A 27,406-nucleotide genomic window follows, 5' to 3' on the forward strand; every position below is an offset into this window, starting at 1 on the left:
CAGTTTACAACTGTACCATCAAGAGAAATAAAATGTGAGCTGCATATGTAATTTTAAATGTCTAGAAGTCACTTTAAAAAAGGTAAAATGGGGACGCCTGGGTGGCTCAGCGGTTTACCGCCGCCTTCAGCCCAAGGCATGATCCTGGAGACCCGGGATCAAGTCCCACGTCAGGTTCCCTGCATGGATCCTGCTTCTCCCTCTGCCTGTGTCTCTGCCCCCTCCCCCCCTCTGTGTGTGTCTCTCATGAATAAATAAAATCTTTAAAAAGAAGGTAAAATGATAAAGGTAATTTTGACAATATATGTGGTCGAAATGGATGTATACAAAATATGATCATTTCAACATGTAATACAGTTTTAAAAATTATTCGTAGGATAATTTACATTCTTTTTTTTTTTCTATTACATCTTGAAGTCCAGTTACAGCACACCTCTTTTGGACTCCACACGTTTCAGGCTCTTGGCCGCCACGGCTCTTGGCCATACCCCGTTGGCACAGGTCTGGAAGCACTGACAGTGAACGTCCTCACAATGAGCTTCATCAAGGCAGCAGTAGGTCTGCAATGCACCTCTTTGTGGGCTTCAGTTATTCTAGCCTATTCTTCTTTCCTTTGGGTTCCTGTCACATTAACAGGGCTGTCACTCGTAGTGCCTGTCACCTGACTCCCAGCGTGAGCATGTGACTCTGGCCTCCCAAACATTATTCATGCCACTGCAGTAGCCCAAGAGGACAGCAGTGATCAACTAAGGCCAGTCAGAATCCTGCCGTAGGACTGCTTTAGAGAGGCCAGGGAAAAAGGCTTTCTCTTTCCCCTCGGGGTGTCAGGGTATGATCTGGGGGCTCTTCCCATCACAGGGAGAGCTTATCTCAGGATGGGGCCATGCAGCAGCCAAGGAAAACCCTAGCCCCAAGCCCTGAGGCCCTGGTGTGGATCCCTCCTCCGTGGATGCCGCATCTATTCAATATTCTCCCAGTATGTTCTCTGATTTGCTTAGGCTAATCCGAGTTGTGTTAGACAGAGTCATGATTTCGTCCAAGCCACAAGCCTAGCCCGCTGCCACGCTCTCCCATGACATGCCTCAGGGCTGTCTCCGAGAAGGCCTACCAGGCCGCAGAGGGCCCCCTGGCCATCCTCAAAAGGCAGGGCTTGCAGCTTTTAAATTTCTTCAGTGCTGTGTTAGCTCTTGCTCCCTCCTCAGGTCACCACTTGCTTTTCAGATCTTTGCCCTCACCCCACCATCTGGGGGACGGATGTGTGCCAGAAAGGTGAGCTGCCCCACCTTGCTGCTGGAGCCTGTGGTTCCCCTTTTGTTCTCCTCATGTGTCTACTGTCTTACTCCATTTCCCCTTTCATGCATCTTGCCTGGAGAAGCAGAATGGTGCTACAAGTTTGTCTTGGCACTACAGGGTCTCCCTGGCCTCCTTCTGAAATGTATGAAAGACCTATTCTGAAGCACTGACCTTTTAGAAGCAACCAAGCACAAAAGGACACTGTTCCAGGCCTGAGGTCATAAACGCCAAGATGACAATCATGGCCTCTGTATATGTGTGGAATCTGCACGGATCTTCCCAGCATGACAGTGCACATGTTTACCTAGGACAGGGCTACCTAGGGCCCTGGTGAGCACCCCCTTGGAAGACTGTAAATAAAGCTGAACCCATCCCAGACCCCATCAGAGAGAATGATGGACTGAGAGAATGCTGATAAATGTAAACTTAAATTAACATCCTATGTAATTTTGTAAAAAAACAAAAACTGAAGATTCATCATTAAGTGAAGTACTTAATCAATTCTGCCCCAAGCTTCGGTCTTGGTTTCGCCTGAGCAAGTTCTAGACAGACACTGAAAGCGGTCCCTTCAGGTGCCTGTAGATTGGTATATTCCCACAACAATGTACTCACTGTCATATTTTTTTTTTAAGATTTTATTTATTTATTTGAGAGAGAGTGAGAGCTAGTGAGAGAAAGCACAAGTGGGGAGAGGGAGAACCAGGCTCCTGGCTGGACAGGGAGCCTGATGTGGGGCTCAATCCCAGGACACTGGGATCATGAGCTGAGCGGAAAGCAGATGCTTAACCGACTGAGTCACCCAGATGCTATCCCCCTCCTCACTTTTTTTTAAAAAAAATTATTTATTTGAGAGAGAGAGAGAGAGAGAGAGAATGCCCACTGTAGTCCTAATGGATAGTCTTATGAAATCTGAAGGAGTCCCCTTGAAAGTCTGTGGGGAAGTAGACAGGGCTTCTTTACCTCGAAGGAGTTTACAAGATAGGTAATTAAAATTCACAGCTCAAATGATTCTTGCTCCTCTTAGGAAGTTCAGCGTGCTAATTAATGCTTCAGTGTGCTTAATGTTTTAAGTGATATGGAAAAATAATGAGTGAAATTCATATTGAGACAGTAGTGGTTTCTTTTTTTTTTTTTACCCACTAACTAACTAACTCCCTTGCCAGGAAACTAATGCAAACCCACCAGGTCTGACGCTTCTGGAGAGTGCAGACCACAGAGATTTGTTCCTGTCTTTTGCTCATTATCCTCCTTCCACTGCCAAGAAGAGTGCGGAGCCCTCAGGTAGGGAGCAGCCTTTCCCATCTCTCTGCAGCCATGCCAGTTTGGGTACCCTCTTCAAACTGTCCCATCACACTGTCCCTTCTTCCCTATTCCAGCAAGAGGACAGGTTTGTGGGTCTAAATGGGTCACCCTAGGTCAGCTGAAGTTGCAAACATTGGTCAAATTAGGCCCTGCTCTAAGACAGCTGGGTAGAGTCCCATGGGGAAAATTCTTGCCTCAAAATGGCCAGGGTACTCATTCCCAGGGTTTCCAAAAATTCTTCCCTGCTGAGGAACCCAAGGCAAATTATCCACCCTGCCCAATTCTTCAAAATTGGAAGCACAACCAGACCCACCTAGCCAGCACCACCGGACATAATGCAGGACTCCCTGAGTCTCCTCCCCCAGAGCCTACCTGCAGCAGGACATCATTTTCTTTTCTTTTCCCTCACTGAAGATCATTTTTGAGTATGTTCCCACCTCCCCGATATAAATTAGAATACTTAGTCATTCAAAAACCTGAAGGACCCAGATAAGTTAAAAAAATTTTTAAATAAAAACCTTTAAAATCTTCCATGGATTCATGACCCAAGACAACCATCCCTTACACTTTGTGTTCCCTTTCCTAAGTACGGTGCGTTATATGTAGTTGAAGTCATGCTGTGGATACAACTCTGCATGGCCCTTCTTTCAATCAATGTTATATGCATTTTCCTGTGTTACTCTGTAGTCTCTAGAAATAACACTTTTAAGAGCTATAGATTATTCCAGCCAGTGGCTGCTCAGGGTTTATTTGACCACATCAAGCATTTCAGACACTGCTGTTTCCAACTTTTTGCTAATACAAACACTGTGGTTAGCAGTTGGGCTTATTCCTATAGGAGAGTTCCTGAAAGTAGAATTATGGGGCTCTGAGAATGAAGATGTCAAGGGCTCTTGACATCTACTACAAAAGGCTTTCCTCATACATACCACCATAAATGCCATGGAAAGCACGTTTCACATCCCTAGGAGTTACCATTTAAGATTTTTTTTGATAACTTGATTAATGAAAAATGATTTCATCATGTGTATTTGCATCTCCTCAACTTCTCAGGAGACCAATCATTTTTCCTGTTAACTGTATGTCATTTCTCTTTTGCGCCTTTACAGGAAGGAATGCTCTCTGCCAGAGTGGGTCAATGGATCCCAGCCATCAGTGTGCTGAAGAATTGGTAGAAATGTGAAGGATGGGGATCTACCTTTTTAACTAATTCTGATGCAAGTGATTCTTGGGCCAGAATTGGAGAAATTCTGGATTAGAGCCTTAGTTATAAAGACCATTTCTAGAGTTCTCCTTACATTGAAGATTTGATTCTTTTCAGCAAATATCCTCTCCAGGTGGAGAGTCTTTACATTTTGATTGCCTTTTTATGAAGCACAGAAGTTTACGTCAAATCTGTCAGTGTTTTCTTTTGCAACTTTTGTTCTTCTACAGAAAATTCTTAAGAGTAAAGTTTCACAAATGTTTCTTTCTCTATTTTCTACTTTAAAAGAAATCACTGTTAAATCTATCTGGAATTTGAGTTGGCTTTCTAGGATCGAGTGAAGATGTAAAATTTTAGATTTTATTTTTCAAAATGGCTAACTACACTACAACTCTTCCCCAACACTACAGTATAATGTCTCCCTCTGTCAGCAACTTTTGGGGCCTCTTTTAGCTTACATCAAATTCTTACAGATAGTGGGGCCTTGGGGACAGATCTATGCCATGTTCTTTCTTCTCCTTCCCTCCTACCTCTCTCCAGCTTTTCAAAATCTCTGTCACCAACTTTAGCTTTGAGAAAACTTCTGCTACCTGAAAACGTCCACAATGTAGCTTTACAGCAAAGTTAAAAATTCAAAAATTTTAGGGGCATTTGGGTGGCTCTGTTGGTTAAATGTCTGCCTTTGGCCCAAGTCATGATCTCAGGGTCCTGGGATCAAGCCCTGCATTGGGCTCCCTGATCAGTGGGAAGTCTACTTCTCCCTCTGCCTCTGCCCCCCTGCTCACGCTGTCTCTCAAATAAATAAAGTCTTTTAAAAAAAGAATTCAACAATTTTAATTTCTTCCTACTGATGATTAGGAAATGCATTATTCCTTTTTGTAAATACGATAAAGTCACGTTTCTAGCAATTTTATAACAATGTTGTGATTTGAGTACAATCAAGGCAGAAATTCTAAGTTGAAGGGATCTTAGGGAACATCCATAGTTCAATCTCCTGTGAGGAAACAAACTGAAACTAAGAGTCATGAAACCAGGTGCCCAAATTCCTGTAGCTAATGGGCAACAGAGCTGGGATTCATACCTGGTCTCCACTGGCAACTGTGTTCCTTCTCCTTTGCCAGTGTCCACCATCCTTTCCTTTCCAGGATTGATAAGTGGTCATAATTAAGCAAGGAAGTGATAGTTTTTTTAGGGTCTCCTAACCACTTTCATTCCCATACCCAACTACCATCTAAACCAGAGGAAGGAGAGCTGGCCTTAAGCTGAGCTGCCACATTGGCTAAAATAAATGCTTCTAGAATTGTTTGGAAAAAGTGCATCTTGCTCAAGGAACAGTACTTGGAGAAGGAAACAGACTACCTTCCTCTCTCCACTGAGTCTCTCAACTCAGGTTACACTTAGATTCATACAAGAATCCCGTGCTCCTGAGACTGCAGTACAGACAACGCTGTCAGGTGACACGCCACAGTGGGCCCTGTGTACTTAAGTGTCTTGGCCATACACGGGCTGGACCCCATGCCAGGGGGTTGGGGACTCATGGCAAAGCAGCTCAAGGCAGAGAACAAGTGTCAGGGCAGTTCGGGACAGACAGTAACAACAGGAGCTTTTCCCTCAAATAGAACTATTTTTACCAGTCTGAAGTTAAACGGAAAGTCTTGTTGGACATATGGGAAAGTTTCTTGACAACGTAAATGTCAAATCTAAAATAATTTCCAGCTCTAGATCTGTGTATTCTGACTAGAGAGAAATGTCCTCTTTAGGTATCTCCAGCTCCGTAGTTTCTGATCATGCAGGTAACCTCTTAAACACCCACACATGGAAGCAGAAGCATCACTTTTCCACCTGTGATGACATGTGTCTCTCTTCCTGTCATTCAATAGGATGCTTCTGAGAAAGAGTCTAGGCTTTAGACATAGAGGTGACCACGTTATGGTGGTTGGGCTGAGCTCTATGCCAAATTGTGCAGGGCTTTTGAGGTTCTGCGAATTCCCTTTTGACTGTCTCTTCCTTCTTTAAATCCGTTTTGAGTTCCCTTGGAGCCCAGAGTGGCAAAAACTCATGTTCTGATCCAGATATTGACCTGTCCCGGTTGCTATAAGAACTCCTCAGGGCATTACCTCCTAAGCATGATGCAGGCATTTCTTTCTTCTTCTTCTTCTTTTTAAATATTTTATTTATTTATGTGAGAGAGAGACAGACAGGGAGGGAGGGAGGGAGAGAGAAAGCTAGAGCATGCACAGCAGCAGGAGGGGCTGCAGGCAAAAGGAGAGCGAGAAGCAGACTTCCCGCTCAGCAGGGAGCCCGATGCAGGACTCCATCCCAGGACCTTGGAATCATGACCTGAGCTGAAGGCAGATGCTTAATCAAATGAGCCACTCAGGCGCCCCTTGATGCAGGTATTTCTTCTAGAACATTTGAAGATCCTTAAAAACTACAGCCCTAAAAAGACAGGGCTTGTGGGGGGAAAAATTGGGATCCAAGAACCCACAGGACTTTGTCACCAGGATTCTTGCAAGATCCATGATAATCCTCCTAAAAACATGAACCCGGCTAAATCTTCCTGGGCCTAGTCATGCATCTCAGCTATCAGTGCTGTGCAACTTTTTCCCTGGGTTTGTGCTTCCTCCTTGCAGAGGGAAGTCCTTGAGGACACTCACTTCTAAAAGAGACTAGAGCCGTCAAACTTAAAAATATGCGTCAGGGACCCCCTTCTTCATCAATCCTGTGTTTTCTCCTCTCCAGCACAGGAGGGCCTATCCTCACAGAGTTTTCATCTACAGTTGTCACTCCCCAAACACAGCAGGAACCAAAGTGGTCCTTGAAGTCACGAAATCAGCCACTACTTGCACCAAAAGGAGGCACTTCCACACTATTCTTGGCTTCTTTCTGAAGGTCTTCATTCATATCCTGCTGAGGCCTTCTGATTCCTTGTGAGATCAATGCAGAATGTGAACACGTTAGGGAAAGTCTCACTCTGTTCCTGCCAATGAGACCCGCGCATCCTATGGGCCTCATGCCTTGCTGTGGAGTTGCCCATCAGCTCCTTGGATTTAAAAATTTTTTTCGGGCAGCCTTGGTGGTACAGCAGTTTAATGCCGCCTGCAGCCCGGGGTATGATCCTGGAGACCCGGGATGGAGTCCCATGTTGGGCTCCCTGCATGGAGCCTGCTTCTCCCTCTGTCTCTGTCTCTACCTCTCTCTCTTTCTCTCTGTGTCTCTATGAATAAATAAATAAAATCTTAAAAATAAATAAATAAATAAAAATAAAAATTTTTTTCTTCCTATCGATTGATCGGTAAAATTCACATAACATAAACCTGACCATTTTAACCATCTTTAAGTGGACAGCTCAGCGGTGTTAAATATTTTACTGCAATAAAAAAAAAAGTAAGTCCGCTAAAAACAGATTTAACCAAAAGATTAAAAAAAAAAAAAACAAGATCAGAAGATAATCATAAATTACTTTTACCACCGTCCTCCTCCTATTTTTCCTCTTGTCTTTTCTCGAGTTAGCACTATGCAGAGCAGATCAGCAGCAGTGGCTGGCCTTATCCGCAACAGCTTAGGCCACGGTCTGGGGAAGAGCCTTATGATCATCATTGTATGTTATACTCCAGAAGCCTGAAGGGTTCTGAGATAAAAACATATAGTAAATGTTTCTCATTCTTTCCAAGCATGTGTTTTAGGAGGAAATAAGAGAGAAACTGAATGCCTCAACCAGTATGCAAGTGGAACCTTCTAGAGTCAATATAGGCCAAAGGTGGCTATCTGATGATCCAGGTCCAAATCATGGCTGTGCGGCCTTGAGCAAGGGGTTAAAACTTTTTAGGCCTCAGTGTGCAAGCTATAAAGTGAGGATAATGTGACAAGTAAATGGGTTAATATAGTTACTGCATTTCCAACAGCATAAGACACACAAAAGTCATCACTAAATATTATCTGTTATCATTGAAAGGCCAAGACCCACCAACCCAAATACTTCAGGTGGAAAGCTCAGTAATGAGGCATTTTTATTTTGTGTAGTTGAACTTCAAACTGGCTTATTCTTAGAATTCATAAAAATACCTTAAAAACCGTAAGGACACGAATAATTGTTCTTTCAGTGACGAAAATAAATACTCTTTTTTAGCTTAAAAAAAGGCTCATTGTTATTCTTGGTAGTCAATGGCACAAGGGTTGTTATTAGGATGGAAAAAAAAAATCTTGACAGCTTTGACTTAACTCCTACACTCAGAGGATGTCATTTAATTTAAAAGTGCAAACACACACAAAGGCAAGAGAAGAAATGCCTGTTTAAAACCATCCCCTCTTCAAAACTTGCAGATGTCTTTCAAAACCCTACATAATATTTTTAGAGTTTATTTATAAACTTAGATACTTTAGACACGTTTTGTGTAAAACTTAATGTTTAAACTCTGAAAACTTTTTTCTTGAATTCTAGAAAAATAAAAGATTCCAGTGTCTCCTCTATCAATGATGTTAAACGCACAATAGACACATAAATAATAAACTAGGGCGCAGCGGGGGTGGGGACCACCTTCAGAAGAACCCCTAGGGAGCTGCCAGGACCACAGTGATGGGCACCAGGCTGCCACAAACACCGCCTCACACCAGACACAGTGCCCAGGGCAGGGAGGCTGTGACATCAAACTTCCGGTGGGTGTCAAGAAAATGACTGAAGAAGGACATTACCACAGAAATTTCAGAGCAATTGGGAAATCTTCCATTCCTGGCCAGGAAACCCTCTGCCACGTCAAGGCAGGGAGCAGGGGCGACATGAGACGGATGAGAACCTTCCACTGTCAGGAAGACCTTGGGCGATGAAGACAGCCAGTCACTACCAAAAATGGGACTAAAACCCAGGATGGGCTTCCCTGCCCAATAAAACAGTACGCCCCTCAGACCAGTAGTTCACTAATGTGAAGGCCAAGTTGGAGGAAGGCATCAGGAGCTCTCTGCACGCAAATGCTGCACAGTGCACAGTGTGCACAGTGCCTGTGCGCCTCATGACCAAGTGTGCAGCTGAAAACAGACGGTGGTAGGGTGGGCCCTGCCAGCGACCACCGGAGCACTCTCAATGCCCGCCACCTGATGGGGAGCAACACAGCCTGAGTAGCTCCCAGGCTGACAGGTGCTGAGTCTGTTGTTTATTCTCGGCCAGCGCTATGTTGGTACTGAGACACTAAATGTACAAACAAGCAGTGGCCAGAGAATATGCAGATACAGAACTCTGAGTGCAACCTGGCCGGGAAGCCAAGTGCTATCTACAGTAACCAGCCCAGGAAGCCAGCCTGCTATCTCATGCCTGCAGGAAGTCAGGCCACCACCACTGGCAAGAATCCAAAATGCCAACCAACAACCTTGGTAACAATCAGCCCCAAATGGCCAGGACTTGAGTAAAAATGGATAACGTCCCTAATTTCCAACACCCCCCCACTACTAACTTAGGAACTACTAGAGAAAGCCGAGCATATGCCCTTAACCGATCACAGATGCTCCTCGTTCTTGAGCCCACCTCCAACTTCCCCATGCCGACAGTCTCCAGTCAGGGCACACTGGGGGCCTCTCCCCTTCCACTGTACAGCTTCACCTCTCCTCTGCTTGCCTCTGAGCCTCCGCCAAAACGCAAGAGATGATGGCCGACTCCCTCGCTACAGTCAGCTCTGCATAAATAGCCTTTACTGGTTCTCTTCTGGCTGGCCTTCATTTATTTCCACAGTCCTGTGTTGCTCATGCCTTCCTCATCCTTGCCTCTATCTCCTTCCTGAGCTAGAGAGGTCTGAAGAAAATTACCTTTGGGGACGCCTGTGTGGCCCAGTGGTTGAGCATCTGCCTTTGGCCCAGGGCATGATTCTGGGGTCCCGGGATCGAGTCCCACATCAGGCTCCCTGCATGGAGCCTGCTTCTCCCTCTGCCTGTGTCTCTGCACTCTCTCTCTCTCTCTCTCTGTCTCTCTCTCATAAATAAATAAAATCTTTAGAAAATTATCTTTGTTGAAAGAATCAACCACTGCTCTGGGAAAAGGTAGACCTACACAAGACCAATGTGCACAATTACATTGTGCATTTACAATTACAAAGCATTCTTCTTACTTTCAATTAGCATACATGACTTGCCTGGACAGCATCAATAGTGAATACTCACTGATCTGGATCTGGAACAGCCGAAAGTTCCCCTATACTCATCAATCTAACAGCTCAATGGAGAGGCAATATATTATTAAGGATTGTTTCAAAAGGCACCCTCAGCCCATGCATGTCAGTCTTATACTCTACACCTTCTACGCCTGTAGAGCCAAAGGGGAATTATGTGGAAATCACTTCATAATCACAGGATCCTCTGCATGGCTGGGAGAAAAGAAACGTGAACTTTTCGGTAGAGTTTATGTATCCCTATGTATGTATCCTTATGTTTATGTATCCTTCTCATTTTCTGAAAATTGGTGCTCTGAGTATGAAATACATGGTTAAGGAGAATCATCCAAATGGTGGCTGCTCTGAGCTCCTGAGTCCCAAACATCCCAGGCAAAAGGCCCTGCGGCCCCTCTAAGCACCAGCTCCCTCCCCTGGCATCCGGCCCTCAGTGGCATCCGGCACATGGGGGTGTGCGGGGCACAGGGGGCACACAAGGCCTGGAATTCCTTAGTTCTAGTATGGGATGTCACCCAGCATCTTCTCATCTTTTAATCCCTCTGAACGATTCACTTACAGGTGAAGTCCTGAGCAGGCTTCCTTCATACATAAGTCCTTTTCAAAACCTCACTTACTTCCCTTATAAAGAGATCCTTCAGTCAGCCTCACAAATATCATCTACTTCCTTAAAGGAAATGGAAACTTTTTTTTTTTTAATCAAAAAGAAGTGAAAGTTCATACTGGAGTTTGGAAAGCATTTGAATTTAAGTTATTTTTCTTCTTTTGCTTAAGTGTTAAAAAAATAACAGAAAACACAGGTCAGGGCCATTTCAACAATTCACATATAGCATTCAGCCTACAGAAAATTCAGCATATAGGATAAAATATTCCCAATATGCTGAAAACATTGTTAACTTTTACCTGAGACCTGGGAGTACCCATTGCCTATTTAGATGTGTATTCCTTACCCAACCCCCCAGCCCTCAGAACCAAATCACTGTTTGGCTGTAACCTGATTTTAATATGTGTGTGCAATAGCAGGGAGTCTTTACAGCCAATGATTAAAGCTCGAGCAAAACAGAGACTTTGGACTTTGATCAGAAAATGGATTAAATTCTCAGATGAGGCTGATCAGAAGCGGAAATGCCAGGAGACGCCAACATTCTCCATTTCTTTCAGGAACAGCTTGGGACAGAGTCCTTTCATTAGGAGTGTACTCTTCTATAAAAGGATCCAGCTACAATTTGTAAAAAATTAGCTGTTTATTCATGTTTGGGGGGTCTTTGCTAAAAGAAGGAGCACTGGATGAGGCTGCCTGGAGCTTCCTGGTCCTGCCAATGTCCCTCATGGGCTGTGTCGTCAACCTTGCTCCCTTGTTCCTTGTCACAGAGATGGGACATGGGTTTCTCTGGGCACTGTGATGTGCTCAGCTACATGGCCGGTTTGTCAAACCATGCAGGGTCCGGATGTTGCCTGCTTGCACGGTTATGTACTTTACGCATGTGAATGCTGCAAAAACACGAGGCAGCTCTGTTACTGGCACTCACACCAGACCAACAGCCAGTGACGCTGCCCCATCGGCCCCCACACCCAGACCTGGGGCAAGGTGATGAAAGCCTATGGGGACTTTCTACATGAGCGCTCCCTACACCTCGAAGATGAGGGATGGAAAACAAAGGATTTTCTCTGCTTATGCACAGGACAGGAGTAGCTGTATCTCTCTCTCTTCATCCAGAAAGGAGGAAGAGCGACTTTTGCTCCTTGGAAATGGGACGGAAAGGACCCTGGCTTCTAACCTTGATCTTTTTGAACGTAAAATTGCTCCAAGAGTCAGAGAGTCCCATGTGTCTGGGTTTTTACAACCTAGACAGGTGTCCAAGGCCTAGGCTTTCTCTCTTTGGACAGTAGACCTAAGCAGAGGGCACTCCAGTCTCCCTGGCATCTGGGGCTTAACTGTGTGTATGTGTGTGTGTCTGTGTTTCTGCAGGATCAGCCTGGCTATGGAACGTTCTAACCCTCAATCAATGGACGTAGCAGCTGGTCACTAGTGCTGGCCATCCCCCTACGCAGCCCCACAGCACCATCCCAGCCACCCAGGGATGTATTTGCTTTCCTTCTCTTAACTTTTAACACTTTCTCCACAATTTTCTTGGGTATAATTGGCAGGAATATAAACGTTCATGGTAGAAAACCTAACCGTGATAAGGAACAGACCCTGCTTGCTTACTGAGTATCAGGCACAATCTTAGGGGCTTTGCGTGCACTGTCGGTGAATTCTCAGGGCAGCAGCACGAAGCAGCAGGGACCCCTGGCTGACAGCGGAGGACGGGGAGGTCCCAGGTTTCAGCAACTTTCCTAAGCTCCACAGTTGGGAAGGAGTAGAGCAGGAGCTGAACTCCAGGCCCCGATTTGACAGATCAGTCCTTTCATTTATCCATTTTTAAAACTACAATGGAATCAGACTGTCATTTGTCACTTGTCCCCTTGCACTTCTTATAGGCACTAATAATTTTCAGAATATGTTCACCCTCAATTATCTCATTTGATCTTAACACAAATGCCTTTTGGAAGGCGGGTCTCATATTCTCAATTTCCTAGGGGACGCAGAGAGATGAGGCACTTTGTCGTGGCTGAAAGGGGCTAGACCAGGGGTCCCTCGGTCCTGGTGCCACTGGTCTCTCCATCTCAACCCACTGACTATGCAAATTCATCTTCAAGGAAAAGAAGTGAAATCAGTGCATATGATCAGGAAAAGCAAATTTTCAATGTTTATTGTTCCACCTTATGGGAATCATAAAAATAAGCTAAGCCAATGGTGGCCATCTGGGGACTTGAAATACACAGTATTTGTCCTTTAATTCACAACTACAGTCCTGCTCCTGTTTGTAAAATGATCAGCACCTACATCAAAAGACAGGTAAGGGGAGGCATGGGGAAAGGTGTATGATAACCTCGTGCTGGGAGGCTGAAGACATGTTTCTCTGCCCAGCTCTGCCTCCAGCAAGCCTCAGTTTCCCCTTCTGTGAAATGATGGCTCTGGTGGCCTGACCTCTGAGCTCTCTTCCAGCTCCACAGCATTGACTCTCCTACGGGGGACACATCCTGGGGAGACTCGGCCTAAGAATCAAAGCTGAAGATCTGTCTTTAATCAGATTGGAAGCTAACCCCAAATATTCCCCAGAAGTTTCTTGATAGTTATCAAAAGAGGAAACTGCAAAAGGAAAATGTAAATTTTTTATCTTAAGAATGGCAATCCGTAGTTAGGTATAATAAAAAGAACAGGACTTTGGTAAAATATGGCATTTGACAGCCTTTTAGACAGAATATAAAATAGATCCACTATGGGCCCAAGCTATCAGAATCAATGATCTACTCTGCCTGAATTCAAGTTAATTCAGGCTTCTATGTTGATTAGAAAAAATCTTGGGATATGAGGTTTGCCCTGAACAGTAATAAGTTCTGGAAGGATAGGGACTAGCTGAATGACTCTGGTGTCTGCGAGCATCATAATTTATTAAAATTAGCAATACAAGTGGCACCACCAATAAAACTGCACTAAGGTCCTCAAAGGAACTGTTGGTTTTAATTCTGGCTCCTGAAAAATCTGCCCCAGAACTAAGAGGAGCACCACATTTCACGATTTATAGACCTCCTCTCATATTCTTTCCAAAGTTCTTCCATATTTCCAACCACACTTCTCCCCATCTGAGAAAGTTGGGCAGTACCATTCCTCCCAAACCCTGGCACTACTCCTGTGGCCTGGGGGCACGCTTTCATGCTAGGAGCAAAATGCAAGCCTGAAGAACCAGGAAAACATGCTAATTCTGCGGTGTGCGGACCGGAACAAGAAAGGAATTAACCTGGGACAGCCTATCTGCATAATCAGAATTCAAGTGCCCCTTGAATCATAGTTAATTCCTGCCCATAGAAATTCATGGTCGGCCACAAAAAAACGAGCAATCCCAACCCCATCATCCCCCATCATCGTTGTCCAAGGCACAAATATAAGTCGCCATAGCTGGAAAACTGTCCTGAAATCAGTTCATGTTTAGAACTCTTTGAAACAATATGCAGCCCAGAATAATTAAGAGAGGCATTATTCAAGGATTCTACAGAAAAAAAAAAAAAAAAGATGTATTGGGTCAGTGTAACACTCATTCTGAGAAGGTGCTGGATGGCTAATCCTACCTCTTTGGTGTGGGTGTGGTACCAACCTGAGCCATGTGCTAGAACAAATCTGATTTCGTGTGTGTGTGTGTGTGTGTGTGTGTGTGCCTGTGTCTGCCAGCCACCGGGCAGATCACATCGTCTTGCTGATGTTCATTTGGGGTTCTGCTTCTGTTTCCATCAGAGGTGGGAGCAGTGGGACAAAGACACAAGTGATCTAACAGGGCCCCTCGAGGCTTCACCCCCAAGACAGCCCAGCAGCTCGGCCCACAGAGGCCCCAAGCTGGTGGAGGGAGGGGGGCCACTTGGCACACACCTCCCCAGGGTCAAACCCCGTGATTCAAAACTCTTCAAGACCTTGCCTGCACGTGTTTTCCTTGATGTATACTGAGTGCTGACGTTTGCACTTGTGTGTGGAGGGGAAGGAGGTGGGACAACACACTTGAGGTGAATGAACCCTGGCTGACTTCTGGGAGGCTTCTCCAGAAACTAGTCAGCTGCTGGTTTTGTAGGTCTCAGGGGCTGACGACACTCAGGTGAACCAGTATTTCACAAGTGTGGTGCTACGTGGCACCCCCCCCCCCCCCCCCCCCGCTGACTTCTCTGGTGCTCTCAGCTGAAGAAAGATATATCTGACTATAGAGAAAATGAGGAGAGACGTAAGGAGTGTCCTGATTTAACAGTCCTTATTACAGCTAAAGAAATAATTTTGAAAAGCAGGTTAGCTACTAAAAGACGGCAAGGAACAGAATCATGATTTTGCCCTAAAAATGATTTTCCTGCCAGCTTGCCTCTCTTGCGGCCTTTGACATGCAGCCTCCTCCTCCTGAGGGCTGGGTTAAAAACAGACACCAAATCGGGGCCGCTTTCTCACCCCAGCACGAACCCAGGCCCCGCACAGTAACCTCAGCTCGAGACGGCGCAGAAGCTACAGAAGTCATGTTCAGATGCTCACTCTGCTTTATACACATCCTATCTTCTTGGAAGCGGCGTTTCAGAAAAAGTAAACAAAAACTAGCTGTTCTATTTTTGGTCCTTCTTTAAAGGGCTACATTCATCAAGTTCTTGCTCGGAGTGTCCCCATGCATGTCCCTTAATGTCTCTGAGCCTTGGAATCTTGTACGTAAAATGGGAACCAAAATGCTCCCTCAGGAGGTTGCTGTCGAATCAAATGAGCTAAGGTGCCTGACAGTGCCAGGTGAGTGCAGCCCCTCCTTGACCCCTAGACCTAAAGATGTTTCCTGTGCCCTAATTTATTATGGAAAAATGACAACGGGATGGCCAAGGAGTGATGGCAGTGACAAAGCTAGAGGACAACAGACATGTGGGGAAGTCCCACCGTGGCCCCTGCCCCCACGCATGAGAAGCCCCACCAGAAGCTGTTCAAATACGCAGGCATTTCATTCTTCATCACAGACATGAGTGAGTTCTGTGCTTTCATTCTGTTTATCTGGAAGTCGGATGTCAGTGCCTACAAGAGTGAGTGGGTTCCAGAAGTGAAAGTGGACAGTCTGTGTCCAGCCTTGTGCTTGTTTCTCCCTGTTCCTGGCTGCCCCAGGGCGCTGGCTTCCTTATCTTATTGTGCTCATGTCCAAGAGCAGCTGAGCAGCACACGCAGCGAGATAAGACAATGGTGTATGCGAGGGGGTAGCTGGCCGTTTGGACCACAGTGTTCCCTCCCAGGATTTCTGGGTGGTGAGTGCGCTGGCTGAGGCCAGGGGGAGCCTCATTCTTGCAGAGTGGCTGGATTGCAGCCTGAGAGGCAACATGCTCAGGTCTCAGCAGAGAAAGAAAAGCCCTGAACCTTCGGGAATGGGCCCCAGTCCTGCCTGGCTGCAGGACCTGCGGGTTCTGGGAGTGGGGAGAGGCCCCTTGGCTCTCAGAACCTCTCATTTTCATCTGGAAAACATGAGCCATGCCGTCCCGGGTGATCACTGAGGTCCCATCTTCCTCTGTTCTGGCTACTGTAACAAATTACCACAGACTGAGTGGCTTCAACAACAGACATTTATTTCCCCCAGTTCTGGAGGCTGGAAGTCCAAGAACAGGGTGCCAGCACTGTCAGTTCTCGTGAGGATCTTCCTCCTGGTTGCAGATGGGGGCCTCCTCTTGTGTCCTCACATGGCAGAGACAGGGCTAGCTAGCTCTCCAACCTCTTCCTGTAAGGACACGACTCCCATTCATGAGGACTCCACCCTCATGACCTAATCACCTCCCAAAGGCCCAATCTCCTAATACCATCACATTGGGATTAGGGTTTCAACATATGATTTTTAAGAGGACACAAATATACAGTCCATTGCATGTCCTTTCCTTCTATCGCAAAAGCAACTTATTAACCAGAATCAGGGTGTGTGTGTGTGTGTGTGTGTGTGTGTGTGTATGTGCAATTCAAAGAATAAACTCCTATTTCCACTGAAAGTCGGGTGTTTCTTGCTCCTTAGGGGACTGTGATGTAGGAGCAAAGTGACAGGATCCTTCCAGGGTGGTCAGAGCTGAGCCCTAATTCCGTAGGCCAACCCTCTTTAGAAAAAACAAGAAGTCGTAAGAAATAGCACATGTAAAAAAAAAAAAAAAGAAATAGCACATGTCACACTTATCACAGTGAGACGCCCCATACATCCCATAAAATTTCAGAATCCATGGGAATAACTGGAGTCTATTAGATTTAGATTGAATTTTCAGACACAAAAGGTTATCAGGCTACTTTGTTCCCGTAAATGGCAAAAGCTTTTGAAAGCAAAGTGTGCAACCCCAAGCATCGGCCAAGACATTGTAAGGGTTTGGCTTCTATAGTTTGAGTATTTCACTTTTTCCCATGACGTTAGCTTTCAAGAGAATGCTGGGATATATTGTGTCTTTAATTGCTAGCATGCACTTTGTCAGAAAAAAGCAGGTACTTCATTCAAAAAGAAATCACCTTGAGGCTGGCATTTACTGGTGGAAATGGTGGCTGTGTGGGGAGTCTGAGGATGAGCTAGTCCCAGCAGTGAGTGATAAAAATAGTGGCAGTACTTTTCATTGTAAGGGACAGTCTCTCCTCTCAATTTTCATTGCTTAGTATTAATACCTCTCTTTTATAGTTGAAGAGACTCAGTTTTGGGGTGTCTGTGACTTGCCAAGGTCACTTGGCCATGGCGACCATGTCAGGGTGCCAGGGCTTCCTACTACAGGCCACAAGCTGTCTTCATCAAACCATTTAAAATGCTTGCTGGCACATCACATACTATGATTTAAAGTCAGGTCATAGGGCGACGCTGCCCTACCGGAGGAAGCGGCGGAGTGTTTTTACAGCTATCTCATATAAACAGGCTCCAGTATACACAAGAGCCGCCAAACCCGAGCTGCTAGAAAACACAAACATAGCCCCAAGTAAGTTCATCCTAATGATACCAGCCCCAGCAGCACAAACCGAGAAATGCGACTCCGCGGCCTAACAGAGCAACATACTTAGACACACGGCAAGGCAGAAACAGGAGATCTTGTGCAGGGGGTTAAACGGCTGCCCGTGCGGAGCAGCTAACTCCTGCAAACACAGCACAACTTCACAGAAACTGGGAACACAAAAGGAACCGTTCTTCTTTTAAAAATTTAAGCATGATGTCTCTTTCGTTAGGCACCCCCACTATTTCCCGGGTCTTTGCCAGTAAGGGGCCACCGCAGGTCTCCGGAGCGGGTTAGCTACAACAGTCCCATTGTGTGCTTAGAGAATGCCACTCGCCCGGTCCCCGGGAGATAAAAGAGAGAAGAAACCCACCGGACAGTTGGAAGAGTCTGTGACTCTCCCTGCTGCATAACTCCACATACACCAAACAGCCTGAATCCAAACGCATGTGGCACAAAGTAGAGCCAGGCACCTGGCTGCTGAGCTTGGCTGCTTTCACAGCACATGGATTTGGGGGGGGGGGGGATGGATGGCACCCCTAGAGTTGTGTGGCCACCGCAGCAGGCCCTGGCTGAGGAGGAGCAAGTGCCAGGAAACCTCCCAGGTGAGTGTCTGGAACAGGTTTTTAAAGAACTCGGAGGCCAAGATCACTGAGGAGCAGTCCTCAGGTGGGGAGGCAGACACACGTTGCTCTGAGGCCCTGAGGAGGGAGCCGGGTGCCATCATGTTTCCTTAGACACTGTTGAGGGGGTCACATCTGTTGTGTGGCAGCAGGGAGCAGGTACAGGTTCCTGCATCATCCCTTCCACAGCAGGTTTTGCACTTATGCGCCTGCCCCCATGGGGTGCCAGGGATACAGGGGTGCTCACGGACACAGCCTGAGCCTGGGCTTGGCTGTGAGAGTGACACATACATGTGAACAAGGGCAGAGATTCTGGTGTCCATGTCCAAGACCGGACCGACACAGAGTGGCAGCTGGGGCCCTGTCAAGGCATACCCCATGGCTCATTCGAGATCAAGTGGGGGACGCAGGGTGCCAGGAGCTAAGAGTTGGCTCACTTGGCGGGGGTGGTGGTTAATGACAGCAAAGAAGGTGGAAGAACGGGATGTATAAAGTAAGGGAGAGGGCTGTGTTCATCAAGGCCCCGTAGAACTCTAAATCAAGGGGTTCTGTGCTTCCCCAGACACCTTTCCAAAAGTGGCGGTGATGAAAGTAAAGAAGAAAAGTCTAAGGTGGAGGGTTTTTTATGAGCTGTGTCTCTCCCTGCCACCCGCAGACACCGAGTTCCAGCTCCTCTGGTTGGTAAACCTCATGTGTGGGAGTAGGCTGTCAATTCCAGAAGCACTTCTGCGACAAGTGTGACAAGTGCTCCTGTCATCCCAGGACCAGGTGGACTGCAGCCACCTGACCACTCAGGATAGGGAGCTGAGAGTCAGAGGCCGAGAGTGTAAGCGCATGGGAAAGTCCCAGAAGCAGCTCCCAAACAAGCAGCTTTCTTACCTCAAATGAAACCCGTTTGTCCTGAGCCATAAATCCAAGAGATGATCATCAGCCAAGGGCTACACAGGATTAGAAATAGAAACAAGTTCTCTAACTTGAGAGATCATAAAACCTCTTCAAAACTGCCATGCAAATCTGCTGTGCAGGCATCTCTCCCTCCGACAATCGCTGTGAAGGGGAAGGGAGGAGAAGCCAGAAAAATCAAATCCTCCCTGACCACGAAAGCCTTGGTGAGCTCAGCAGTGATCTCTGTTCTGGATCTTGAGGTGGTCCCGTTCTCGGTAACGTTCCACATGACACGCCTGCCCCCACTCCAACCCCCAGCACACAGCAAAACCGGGGTTTTACAATTCTCCTCAGTTTCATTAGGTCATGATCTTCAGAAAACAGGCATCTTCGGCAACGACTGCACCGCAGGCCGCGTCTTTCATAGACGGCACAAAGGAAAGTGTTGATGTGGCAAAGGCGCAATTTGGATGGGCTCCTCCCTGTCCTCCACCCACCTCCTCAGAAACACTTCTCCAGCCACCCCCCACGGCTGTCAACAGGCAGGCTGAGCATCACTCTGCCATATGTATACCTATCGTGCTATTTCTAAAGAGCTCTTAACTTTGCACAACAGAACAGGGGAAAAGTGAAGCTATATCACTCTGAAATCGAAAAAATACTGGACTTTTCTACCCACTGACAACAAATCTGAATCTCACTGCGATGGGCTATTAGTGAAACTACCCGAAAAGGACTGCAGGCCCACAGAGAGGACTAATGATCAGGCCCCAGACTGGAAATGGAATTATCCCATTCCCAGGGAACTTCTTAGAGATGTTAGATTTTCTTCTCTGAATTAAGGAGAGAAAAAAAAAATGTGATGAAGATCTTTTATGAGTTTCACGTATCCCATTTCCTTTCCTGTCTTCTCTGGCAGGCCTGGAAAATTAGAAAGACTACAACAAACTTACATTTCAGCTATGTGTCAGGCAATGAAAAAATATTTGTTTTTTTTTAAAGATTTGTTTATTTTAGAGAGAGAGAGCATGAGCAAGAGGGGCATAGACAGAGGAAGAGGGAGAGAGAATCTCAAGCAGATCCTGTGCTAAGTGTGGAGCCTGAGCAGGGCTCGATCTCATGACCCTGAGATCACAACCTGAGCTGAAACTAAGAGTTGGACGCTTAACTGACTGAGCTATCCTGGTACCTCTCACAAAATATTTAAGTGATTCCTGTATATTCAGAGACTGAATGTCTGTCAAGGTATAAACCCTACAGATCCCAGAAAGAGTAAAGCTTCTTAGAAATGCTTGGGGCAGCCTGCCATCTGACTGGGTGAGAGGGTTTGGAAGGCCATGTCCTCAGAGTTTTCTTGAAAACAGATCACTGAAGGGGTATGTCTCCTAATACCATTTTCAGGACTCTTTCAAGATGACTCCAAGGTTGATGATGTCTACCCAGTTTTCACAGAGAGCCTCAATTTCAATTATTCTCTCTTGTGTCCTCACAAACCACTGGCACACTCCAGAAATGATTATGAACTATCATGTAGCCATTAAAATTATGTTTACATGGAATGTTTAATGACACAGGGCAATGCCTATGTTTAGAGTAAGGCAAACACAACCAGAATGGAAGAGTACAAATGGTATGACGTCAGGCATGTGAAAACACAGAAGAGATTCAAGAGACTGGTAATTCATGGTGCTGGTTCAGACATGGGTGGGCAGGTGGGAAGGGGCATGGACACTGCGATCAGAGTCATCCATTTGGTGACATCTAGCCAACCAACAGGTGTGCCCCTTTACTCAGGAATTTCCTCCTACTCATGCTTGACTTAGAAAAACTTGGCCTGTACCTGAAAATATATAGACAAGGAAGTTAAGACATGGACTAGAATAGGAAGGAAGTGGAAACAGCACAATAAATGTTTAACAATGGGTTAAATAAATTGTACTTCTGAGTACGACTATGTAGCCTTTAAAAAGAATAAAGTGGCTGTAAGAAATGACACCCCAAAAAAGTCCCATGTAAAATGCATGGAGTAAGTTCTGTTTATAAAAAAACTCTACATATATGGGTATATATATGAGTGCACGGGAAAATGACTAGCAGACTACTCCCTGATGGTTCATCTCCTGAGAAGCGTGGAGAGCTATGGGGTATGTCACTTAGGATGCCTTTGGCTACAACTAACAGAAACCTAACTTGACCTGCTTTAAGTGGTCAGGAAAGTTTCAGGATCTTCCAAACACCCCAAAGCAGAGACTCCTTGTTGCCTAATTCAGAAGGTCAAGAGCACTGTGGGGGCCAATTCTTCACCTTTACATTCTTTGGCAGGTCAGCTGGGACCCGGCCTCGCCTGCTCTGGGGGCTGACTGCTGCCCACGTGCAGGTACTGCACTGCCAGGAGAAGAAGGCTGCCTCCCCCACCTTGCCTCATTTGAAGGGCCCGAGAAGCTTCCCAGTGGCCCACCATCATGCTTTATTGGTCAGGACGAAGTCCATATGCTCACTCTGAGCCATCACTGGTGAGGACAGTTGGCCCGCCATGGTAGCTTTGGCCAATCAGGATTTAGCCCTGAGACAGGTGGGAACCCGGTAGACTCTGGAGCAAAACCAGGTTTCTGCCAGGCACAACCAGGGCACAGGCTGCAAGGGGCATCTTTTTACTAGAGATAGCCTAGATATTTGATTATTTACAAGATCATGTATATTTTTTTTTACAAGATCATATTTTTAAAATATTTGAGAGACAGTGAGCATTCGCTTTGGGGGTGGGGAAGGAGAGGTACTGGGAAGGGGGAGAGGGATGAGCAGACTCCCCACTGAGCAGGAGGCAGACTTGGGGGCTAGATCCCCTGAAATCATGACCTGAGCAGAAGTCAGACACCTAACTGACAGCCAGCCAGGCACTTGAGATTTTTTAGATCTAACATTAAACAGATATGTAATGCATAGAAAAAAGACTAAAAGGAAATACACCTCGAGATTGCAGGTAATCTTTATGTTCTTCATTTTGTTCTATGTTTTCCAATAATTAAATATACTTTTGTAACAGAAAAATAATAGTTTAAAATATATTCTCCTGTTCTCCCATAGTTTGACTTTCAAGGGGCCCAAATACCCTTTGTGAAATTGTGCAGTGCCATTTTTGGTTCAGAAGAGGGAAGAATGAGGCTTCTCAGCTCTGTCACTTGCCTTCCTTTAGGCTTGTGCCTACTGGAAGTCTGGCTAACCCTCAAAGACCCAGGAACAAAATCCTCTATGGCCTTCCACAAGGCAGCAGTCCACAAAGTTGGGTCCCTGGCTCCCACCTCCCACCCTCTGGCCCTGCCGCTGCTCTGACCTCTATTCTGGATGCTTGCTGCCCTCTTTTCTCTCCCTTGTTACCCCTCCACCCCCCCCCCAAGGGCTTCCTTGGCTCCAATCTTTCCTCTACTTTTCTTTCCCCCACACATAAAACGCCCATTGGCATTCTCTGACAACTTGGTTTTCAAGGTTTATTTTAGGCAGGGAGGCACGGAGCGGGAATGGTGGCAGTAAAGTCTCCTCTGCAAATAATAAATGGAATTTCATATATATTTCATATATATATATGAAAGTAGAGCAATGTTGGAGTATTTTGTGTCACCCAGATGACCCCTCTGAAGATCAGAGCGATAGAGATCTTCTCAGAGCATCAAGTATAAAACGCCTGCCTGATGATTTCTGACATCCAGCACTAATTTCAGGTAACTCCTAGAAAAGACTCACTGATGGTTCAATCCTTCCTTAAAAGTGCCTTGCCACGGAATGCACCAAGGCCCCTCAGAGAGGAAAGTACTTGCCCTTCCCTCTGAACCATATTTTTAAGGAGTGACTGACTGCACGAACACCAGTTGGTTTTGAACTGTGGAAACTACAGGCTAAGCACCAGGAACAGCCTCAGGTAAATATGCCGCTTGAAGGGTTATCACCATGGCTGAACAGAAGCCAGGGCACTGCAGGAGAAGGGTGGAGATGTGCATGCTCTGGATAATTCCGTCTTGCATCTGATTAACTTATGCAGCTGCTCACCCTCCAGCCCCAGCCTGGTTCTCTACTGCGCACCTTGGTTTTGTTGGTGAGCCAAATCGAGTGTCTAATTGGTGAGCTACATGGAAAAATATTTTAGGAACCTCTTCTTTCTCTTGCCTACCAGCCCCCTCTTTCCCATCGACAGTAATAAAAACAATCACTTTTGTTAAGCTTAACATGTGTCCTTTACTGGGAATCCTCCCACCTTGACCAGGTAAGCAGCATTCCCACTATTTTTCTGACCAGGGCACTGAGGCTCAAAGAGATGAAAAAAGTTGCTCCAAGTCACACAGTAGCCGAGCAGGGTGCCAGTTGCTACGTCGGGTCTGTCTGATTTCAATATCCACGTTTTACATTCTGCAAAATCACAAAGCTTTCCATTCAAAGGAGACTAGCTAGAGGTCAAGGTCAGCAATGTGGAAGCCCTACCAGAAAATCTCCTTTCCTGGGCCCTTCTCTGGTCCAGGAACTCATTTTCATACTAGAAAGTCTCTCTCTCTCTCTCTCTCTCTCTCTCTCTCTCTCGTCCGTATCTTGTCCGCTCCTTAAGGGCAGAGAGGATCCATGTTCTTTATTTTCCTATTACCTGGCCCTATCATGTAGTAGGTGCTCAGTAAACAAAGGCTAAACGGAATGAAGTGTATTCCAGAACTTTGCTGGCGTTTCACAGCATCAGGAGCTTGTGAGAAATGCAGAATATTGGCTCCCAACCCAGATGTGCTGAGTAAGCCTGTGCATTTAGGAAGGTCCCCAGGAAATCACACGCACTGTGAAGTTTGAGACACAATCTTTGGCACCTTCACCTTCTTTAATACACTTTTTTTCACACCACCAGAAAGGAGAAGCTAAGCTCTCTCCTTTCTATTCTGCATCATCAGATGGAAACCACACATTGTTTTATGATCCATAGAAGTTCAAGTGATCTTGGAGGCAATTTGCCGAGAAGATGACTTCGCTTACAATGCCAAGTGGTCGCCAATGTCCAAGAATTCAGCGAGCAAATTCAGTAGTGCCTTAGCTAATGCCTGCATTTAGAAATTCTTTTTAATAAGTGTTCACATTCAGTAAGTCCTTACTTAGTGCTGTAAGGTATTATTCACCATCATCAGATTTAAACTTGAGTTACTCATAGTTAAGTACTCCATTAGCATTCACGAATTTCTAACCTCTGGATAACTCTCATCGACAACTCCGCTCACTTCCTACACTCTTTGTTGAGCATCTATTATGAACAAGGCCTCACAGGGCTGAGATGCGGTGGGGAATATGAACGTGGCAGTCCCTGACCTCCCATCTTTGCTACAAATAGAATGATGATCAGGAACATGCTAATGAAACATTTGTGTAAGCAAATAATGCATCAAATATCATTTCCACTATTTAAATGTGAAACTCAATTAGATGCTTCTATGATGCAGCCAATTAATCCATCGGCGTAAAGCAGCCAAGAATACTGAGTCACTGGGCTATTTTCAACACCTTGTAATTTGACCTCTCTTGGGAAAGAGATGTCACCGCTTACATGGGATCCGCATGGGACAATCAGTGTCCCGATCACAATGGAGAAACTGACTTTTCAAGTGAAGGACAAGATACATAGCAGTAATAACAGTTAAGAAAAAGGACTTTAGCTCTTCAGGTTCTTAAGGTTCAAAAGCAAGACTTCAAAAAAATGAACATATACAGGTGATCATATCAAAAAGATATGCATATAGTGTTATTTTAATCTGAACAAATCACTAATTTGTAACTTGAAACAAGTGGCAGGGTGAAGAGCCAGCTATAAAGACTACCAAGAGTTAAGATAGTTTAAAAAATACGATAAATTCAACTTAATAATGGCATGCATCACATGATGTGGGTCATTGTTTTTTTTTTTAACATTTTCATTACTTTTATCATTTTCATTATTAGGCAGCCAGAAATAGTTGACAAAGGACCCAAACTCCTAAAAGAACCAAATGTGCTTAAAAACAATCATTATTTTCTACCCAGAGATGAATTCTTTGTCACCATCTGAACACTCTCATCATATCAGGGAATTTTTTTCATCACACTAATTAATAAAGCCACACTTGGTTCTTTTCTTGGCACGTTAAACTCTTTGGGGGGCAACGTTTTATTAATAACGTATTTCCTCCAGAATGAAGTCCCTTCTCTCACCTCCGCAGGAGTCACTCTGGGGAGTAGTAAGGATATAACCAATTCTGCTGTTGCACACAGTGGGACAGATCAGCAAATAAATAGAAGCATCGATTTCCAAGACGAAAATGGCTAAAAGCAGCACATTTACAATTCTTCTAAGCCACACTCCCGCATCGCTCTGGGAGATGGAAGACAACTATTGAATGTCTTTATGTTGCACACTTTATTTCTAACTAAGTGTTTAAGAAGACTGCTGAGAAATGCCAATACTTCTATGGGTCCTGGCTTAGCTGTGTAATGTAACACAGATTTTAAAAATTTATTTTCTGCTTTTGCAAAAAATAGTGGCCCTAGTCAGAACAACACCTTTAAACGCTATATTTATTTGGGGGCTATTTTAAAATACATTTTGGGATTATTTTTGCTAAGCTTTCTCTTTAAGGAAATCTTTGTGACAGAAAGACCTAGTACTTGCCCTTGAATTTTGAACTGGCACTTCCCACCCAAGAAGGGCATCTCTGCTTTCATGCAAGCCATAATCAGTTGTTCAATTCACTGGTCAGGTACTAAGTTAGTCTTAGGACAGAGGCGTGGACAGGGCTACATCTTGCCAGGAACTGCTTTTGAGCCAATCATCTGGAAAGTCCAAACAGGGAAAACCCTCCTATTAAGGAAAAGAAGGTTTGGTTTCTAAATGATCACAAATGACCAGTTCCTCTCTGCTGATTATGTTAACAGCTACTCAATATTTTACCTGTAAAGAAACAGGCCAACCAATTTAATGAATTTGGGGCACTATACCAAAGCAGCAGGTACTGAAGACAAACACGTAGAGCTCTCCCCTCTTGGACCCCTTCTGAACACCTGTTGAATCCCAGGGCTCTAAACTTTTTGAACTAAAGCCTCCCGGATACAATCATGGTAGTTTTTAGACTTTCTGGAAGTGTGTGTGTATTTTTAAGGTTTCCATCTTGCTTAATCTCCAAAGCTGGTTACTAATTATTTATGAATCACAGGGCTGAAAACAAACTTTCTTACCTTGAGCAGTCAAGGAGCGGCAGGCAGAGGAGCGGGGTTTTTAATTTAGCTCCCTGGCACCTGTCCCCGCTCCCCCTGCTGAAGGACCCCGCGCAGCTCCACGGAGAGGTCAAAGGTAGGGCTCCTCGGCGGCCCCGGGGAGGGGGCACGCCTCCTATCAAAACAGCGCGCTGGCATCCAAGCTGGGGAGCGGCGGCGAGGCGAAGCGAGGAGCCGGGCTACGCGTTCTCCAAACGTGCAGGGGGCAGGCTGGGTTCCCGGTCGGGCCCGGAGCCGAATCCGACCCAGGGACCCGGGGGATCGCGGGCCCGGGGCGCGCACGCCGCACTCTCCGGGGCTTCCCCGCTCCCCCTCTTCGAGAGGGCGAGCGGTGGGGCTCGGGGGGGGCGGGGGGCACGGGCGGCCCTCCAGGCTGCTACCTCGGCTTGGCCTCTATCCACCCCGACGGCACCCTCTGAGCTCCCCCAAAGGCTGAGGTTCGGGGTGCCTCGTCCTCCGCTGCCTACGGCGCGACGCACACGGAGCACACCAGCCCGGCCGCCCCTGCAGTCCTGCCCGCCGCGGCGTGCCGGGCGGCGGGCCCCGGGGGGCGGGGGGACCCCATCCCGCGCCCCCGACCCCCGCGCCGCGCAGCCCCGCGCCTGAGCGCCCCCCCCCCCCCCGCGGCCCCGCGCGTCCGCCGCGCCGGCTGGCAGGTGACCGGGTCCCGCGAACCCGCGCGCGCGGACTCCCGCCGCGGGCCCCCCGCGTCCCCGGGCGCGGCCCCTTACCTCGGAGCTGGCCGGGGCGACCCCGCGGGGCCGGGCGCGGACTGGGCCGGGGAGACGCGCCTCCCGCCGCCGCCGCCGCCGCCGCCGCCGCTGGGAGCCGAGGCGGCGAGCGGGCGCGGCGAGCTCCTCCCGGGCGGCGGCGGGAGGCGCTGCTCTCGCTGCCGCCGCCGCCGCCGCCGCCGCCACCGCGGCCGCGGGTCTCGGAGCTGCGCGGCCGCTGCTGCCCGGCCGCCGGCGCGCGGGTCCCTCGGCTCCTGCGGGAGGCCGGCTGCTCGCGCGGCAAACTCTTCCGCACGCAGAGCCGGTGGGGAGAGCCGCCGCCGCCTCTTCCTCCTCCCCCGCCCTCCTCCCGCCTCCCGCCTCCCGCCGCCGCCTCCTCCTCCCTCGCCTCCTCCTCCTTCCCTCCGCTCCTGCTGCCGGGTC

General features: G+C 46.8%; 1 protein-coding gene across 2 annotated transcripts in view; it reads right to left on the reverse strand.

Annotated features, from left to right (window-relative positions):
• NPAS2 (neuronal PAS domain protein 2) overlaps window positions 1-27,065 on the reverse strand; it is a 158,498-nt gene extending 131,433 nt beyond the window's left edge. For both annotated transcript variants that reach the window (XM_072844497.1, XM_072844496.1), the window contains exon 1: window positions 26,984-27,065. The gene's annotated coding sequence lies outside the window, so the exon portion shown is untranslated. The remainder of the gene's footprint in view (window positions 1-26,983) is intronic.
• Between the last annotated feature and the right edge of the window lie 341 nt (window positions 27,066-27,406).

The sequence above is a fragment of the Canis lupus genome, chromosome 11, assembly GCF_048164855.1.
Source record: "Canis lupus baileyi chromosome 11, mCanLup2.hap1, whole genome shotgun sequence".
NCBI classification, from domain to species: Eukaryota; Metazoa; Chordata; class Mammalia; order Carnivora; family Canidae; genus Canis; species Canis lupus.